General features: G+C 37.4%; 1 protein-coding gene across 1 annotated transcript in view; it reads left to right on the plus strand.

Moving 5' to 3' along the window:
- The window catches only part of LOC118747832, a 94,016-nt gene that overhangs the window by 71,765 nt on the left and 15,977 nt on the right, over positions 1 to 6,274 (plus strand). The gene's annotated exons all lie outside the window — the stretch shown is intronic.

A 6,274-nucleotide genomic window follows, 5' to 3' on the forward strand; every position in this document is an offset into this window, starting at 1 on the left:
AAAGCGTGTGTCCATAATGTGGCAAATATTTTGTTCAGCTCATTAATTTTTATATCCTGCACCGCAAGGAAAGCCACAACAAATTTTTAACAAGTTATTATTCTCTTTTTAAAGAAGCTTTGAACCGGTTTTTGCATATTAAATATGTACGAAATATTAGAATTTTTTCTCTTTTCTCTTTTATCGGTTAAGGTTAGGTTTGGAAAATTGTGTTGAAGCTAAGGGCTGATCGTTGTGGTTCTACACAGGATCTCTATCGACCTTTTCCAGACCCATTCTGGCTACAAGAATTTTTTATATGGCAGGCATGTTGCACCTGCTTTTGAGAAGAATAATACTTGGATGTATGTATTTATATATATTGAGTTTGCAAGTAGCCAACGGCAATCCCTACCTCTTCCAAGACAGCAAGAGACGAAGAGTAGTGTCCTTCCTTATCAGTTCGTCCGCCATTTCAATGCACTGCTCTGCCGCTCATTACATAATCTGCGTCAGATCGCTACATTCTCTGAACTACTTCTAATGGAATTTAGAATTCTTAGCCAGCTGACAGTTTCCTGCATAGCCGCAAGCTCGGCTTTGAAGACGCTGCAATAGTCTGGTAGACGAAATGACTTTTGTACTCGAAGTTCTGCTGTGGTGCTGTATAGAGTCAGTGGGTCACAAAACATACTCTTTACCCTCTGCCCATTACTTACGGCAGGCGAATCACATTGTTTTGCTCCGCAGCTAGATAATTTTCACAGCCTAATGACTGCGTCAGCTCCATTTTGCTTCGCCATAATGTCTTTGGACACTATATTGATTTAGCAGTACATCCACCGCCTCCATGGGCGCTGTGCGTAGAGACGTGCTGTTCCGCAGTAGGGTCGTCGTTTCCACGTTTTTTACTATGAGCATGACTGAGTTCTTAGCTCAAGTATTTAGACCACCACACCACTTCATGTAAAAGTATAGCTCTAACCACGACAGTGCACATTCAACGTACTGTGCTGCGGGACACGCCCCTTTCAAAGCGATTGCGCCTTTATATTTATAGATGGCTGTTGTGTATACGTCGAAATGTGTTTAGTTGGTGCCTTTAATGGTTGAATCTTGTACTTTCTGGGAATTAACTAATACCCGTTTCGTTTTACTTGGGTCTCCTCCTAGGCTACTCATGTTCATCTCCTTTTCCATCCTCCTTATTTTACCTTCATAAAATCGTTCAGTGTTTAAGAAAATTGTCCACTTACAACATTTAAAAATTTTTCAGCATAAGCAACGACATTGCAGCTCCCTCCTCCTCCATGTCTCTAAACAGTTGGTTTACTGCCAAGATCGAGAGTAGAATACTAGTCGATACACGCACCATATTAGCCTGAAGTACTCTGCATCCCAGTATTTGACCTACAACCCTCATCAATCGTGAGTCGACGCTCACATCCGTCCACGTTCGTACTGCGGCGGATGAAGTTGTTGATTATTGCCATCTACCCAGAAAGAGCTCGTATAACAAACTGTACTGCGCCACACTTCAGTCAATAGCTACACTCGAGAAAATATATACTTATGTATATACCGGAAAAAGAACAGGGAAGAGGGACTGTTTTCTAAGATGAAAAAAGATAAGAAGAAAGACGTGAATGCGAATATCAATCAAATGGTTTCAAGGCCGGGATGAAAATTTGGTAATATATGTCGAGAGTACTCCCGAGATATGAAAGGAACACTTCTCAATGCTTTTGAATGGCGAAAGAGACAGGTCTGATGAATTTGACTAGAAGTTTTAAATCTCCTTGCTGTTTATCAAATCCAAGAGGATTCCCCTCCATGATGGTGTGTGAAAGACTGAAGTTTTTCATAAACCAACAGGCCTGGCAAGTTCACAGTTGACCAGATCTTTCCAGAGCACGAAACGCATAAAAAACCTAGATAGTGAAATCGACAAACACTGAACTTTCGTAAATTTTAAAGCAGCTTTTAATAACGAGAAGAGAATATGCATAAAAACATGAAAATTTGGCATTTTGGCGAGCTAACTACCAGACGGCCGCTACGGTGGCGGGAAAATAAATAGATGCCCGACTTCCAAACAAGTTTTGGCTATATTTCTTTTATTTATTTGATGTTTATTAATTTTAATAATGGTATCTAACAAAAACCATGTAAGTCAAAAGTTTAAAATTTGTACAAGAATTATAAAACAGTATCTAACAAAAACCATGTAAGTCAAAAGTTTAAAATTTGTACAAGAATTATAAAACAGCGGCGGATTTCAACAAATGTTCGTCAACTTTCTAATCAGAATCTTATGAAAAAATCGTGTGCATTTTCCTCCAAGTAAAAAAGTTTTTGAACGTACTATAGTTAGCTAAACTTCCATTAAAAATTAATGAACATAAATTTAGCCAAATACAAATTACAAAAACTTGTTAAAGTGTGTATCCCTATTTATTTTTCCGACACTATATTTACGTAACTAGAGATTTTCAATACAAATATTGGACGCGTACTCAAATTCGGAAGTTAACACTCCGCTGTGAAAACGGCGCTAAATATCAAATTACATAATAATATCGCGCTATTTTATCTCGTCGAAAAATGTAATCATATTACATCCCATATGCGCTTTGCTGGCCGCACCTGCTATTTCTCATTGTTTTTTTTTCTATGCAATTAATTAAATTTTGCCAGCACTTGTACAATAAATATTTGAATGAACAATAGATATGAAACAAACAGAATATTACAGCAAACTACTACACACACACATTTTTTATTGTCTATAATAGTTGTTAGCATTGTTCATTGACCGTCACATTTAGCGCGAAAATGCACTTCAGCAAATGGCGAACGATGCGGCGGTAGGCAGCAGACAACAAAAGCAAGCAGCGCATTATTTCGCTCCTATAGGATGCTCGTAGTTCATGTGTGTGTGTGTGTGTGAGTATGCACGTAAGTTTGCTTTTGAATGACTGCATGCAATTTCGGTGCAATGTTGAGCATTCATCAAGATCAGCAAACAAGAGAAAATAACAAAAGCACCGCCGTGATTGTTTACGCCCAATCACCACATATGAAATTTTTAATTGGCAATGCTTGTCCGCTGCGAAATATGCACACACACACAAAAAAAATACAAAAATACTACATATATGGCAGATGCGGCACTCGCAGCTATGGCGGTGTTATTGTTGATGCCGTTGGCCTATGCACCGAGAGATATGCATTTTTACATACTCTCATAACACACACATACATATTACGTATGTACATTGTTTCACTGGCTATTGCCCTGTGCTGGTCACATTGTTGGTTTTAAGCCTTTGTGCTTTTACGGTCAGCAACGTCATTTAGTAATAACAATATGATAGCACACACATACATAAGCATAAGTATAGATGTACACACATATGTACACACATATGTATGCCGTTGCCCTCGTGTGCATGAAAGCAGCCAAAAATCATTATGCTCCACTGCTGGTTGCCAGCGATGTGAATTGTTTTAATTAATAATTTAAATTATCCCACAGCATTTAAGATGGGAAGATGGTGTTCGTAACAGCGGATATGTTCACAACTAAATATTATTTCTCAAGTGCGCTTGCGCATATGTTTGTGTGCTTTTGTGTCCTGGCTCCTGGAGGCGGTAATGCCCTCGCCTATTTGTTTCCAACGCAGTCATTTCACTGCGCGCATATATTTTTCTATAAAACTATTCATACAACTTATCATTATTAAGAGCCGTTAACTTGTCCATTTTAAAGTATAACGACTGCTGAGTGGAAGACCGACCTACGACGAAAATTTTTCAGGAACGCCCTATTTCAGAACTTTATTGAAAAACACCCAATCTCAGAATTTAGAAGAACGCCCTATCTTATTTCAAAAAAAATTGAAAATGTGCCGATGTAGGGCGTTTTTTAATCGGCAGTTGAGATAGGGCGTTTTTGAAACGAATTCTTAAATAGGGCGTTGTTCAACCAAATTCTGAAATAGGGCGTCCTTCAAAAGTTTTTTGAGATAGATAGATAAGGTTGTTAGAGATAGGTCGATCTTCCACTCAGCAGTCGATATGTAGTTAAATTCCACTGTGGGGAAAATCTCAAGTTTTGAAAATAAATAAATAAAAAATCGCTGAGACACGTAAACTTCAACTTTTAATTTTTATGTAAAAAAAAAAATTCAAACTTTAACAAAAAAAATTTAAAAAGAAACCAATTTTTTGTACTTTTTTTAATTGCTTATTGAAGCCTGTTCTTTTTGCAAAAACTCAAGCTCCTGACGATGAAAATCGATGGATAAATAACCATGGGCGTAGCCAGGTAGAGGCAGGGGGGTGCTCAACCCCCCCCCTAACTTTCAAATTTTCCTTATATATATAAAATAGTACCCTGAAATGCCAGCTTAATAGGGTCGAGCCCCCCCTAAATTTCATGCTGGCAACGCCGATGTAAATAACTCTTGAATGGTCAAACGCAAATGTACAATAATTTTTTGTATGAAATAGAAGCAGAAAATGTTACTCATACGCCATGTCGTACATAGCCTTACTCGCTCATATTTACTCGTACATGACGTCAAGTAATATTTACCATGTTAAAGTTTGCCCTTTTTTTCATTCGCAATGCAAATTTGAATGAAAATATCATTGGAAAACTACCAAATCTGGAAAAAACGGTATACAGATCCGTAATAATTAAGTTTACGTATCTCCCTGCAGAGTTATTAGTTAAACTTGACTACAGAAAATTCTGTGGAATTTTACTATAAAAACGACATACTGCGTACAAAAGTACTTAGTAATTTTGGCTTTGCAAAATACCGTATATAAAAATCCTGAAATCCGGAATTGGTCCCGAAACGAATAAACCGGAAAACATCGAAATAATTACTTTGAATAGGTTTAGCTGTTGGAGAGCGGGAGCCCTGGTATTGAGTTGAGTTCAAGATGTGAGAGCAGAATAGTTAAAGATTGCCATAGCTTCAGAAGCTTGATGTGAAAGAAAGATTGTTGTGTGGACAGACAGATAAAGCATTAGCGCTGGATATTGGGGAACTCAGTTGAGTTAAAATGAGCTGAGATGCATTCAGAGGGCAGGTAGGCATGCTCAGCGATTGGTTATGGTTATCACAAGGATGCCAACTCTTAATGTACTCATGTCCCTGATTAGCCTGAAAGCCGTGGCTGATTACTGGGTAGCAAAGTTCCTCCGGTAGTAGAGTTTAGCCTAATAGCATTGCCGATCATATGATGTACCCAAGCTGTTTTGGCGTTGCCGTACCTATACATATTAAAAATTGAAGTGCCCCAAATCGGCTGTGTGTCTGAAAGCGTTTAACTGAAAAACTACTTAGCGGATTTTTGAAAGTGTTTACCAATGGACACTTTGATTCATGAGGAAGGTTCTCCATGTATAGGGTTGTATATAAATTGGCTGAAATACGGCGATGATAGTTGAAGATGTTGAGAAAAAACCATGTCGATGCCAACTGTTTACATTAAAACAATAAAAAAGTATATATATAAAATTTTACAAGATTGGTGGCAAACGAATGGTGCTTGAAAAGTTTTTAATTCAAACCTATTTTTGAGCTTCAAAATAAAAAATAAAATCAATTAAACAAATAAATTATGTCAAATATCACAATACACATTTTAAACAAGGCTACTTATAACTAAATATTTTTAAATAATGTTACCACCCATTTAAATTGCCTATAGCTACTTGTTACTCCGAGTTATGGCTGTAGCTCCCATCTGGTTTCTAGAGCATGCATGGGCCAATCAGCTATTCCACTCTAGGGGCTATTATTTCAATAAATACATGCAGGTTCTGCTCATCGCCCACTCATGTGAATAACATGAATTCAATCTAATCATCTAAATAATTTAAAAATGTACTTTAAACATTTAGAATGCCGCACATCAACGCTGCTGCTGCTGGCAATAATGCAAATAAAAAATGAAGCGTAAAATGTTGATAACAAATTGACAATGTGTTAAAAGTTAGAACATATTTCAAAACATGCTTAAGCTTGTACGCGCATGATGACACTGACAATAGCTACATACATATTTAAATATTATAAAAACATAGCCGAAACGCGTTACGTCTGCCTTCTCGCCCGATTAAATTCATCAAAAGTGGCAGCCGACGAATCGATTGATATTCTTGCACCCAAAGCGATTCAGCGATGTGTACATGCAAATGTAATTACTTACAAATCATTTATCTGAACGATGATGCGTGACATTAGAAAATTACACACACACACAGACAAGTGAA

Source organism: Rhagoletis pomonella, unplaced genomic scaffold, assembly GCF_013731165.1.
Source record: "Rhagoletis pomonella isolate Grant_MI unplaced genomic scaffold, Rhpom_1.0 Rhpom_scaffold_00012, whole genome shotgun sequence".
NCBI classification, from domain to species: domain Eukaryota; kingdom Metazoa; phylum Arthropoda; class Insecta; order Diptera; family Tephritidae; genus Rhagoletis; species Rhagoletis pomonella.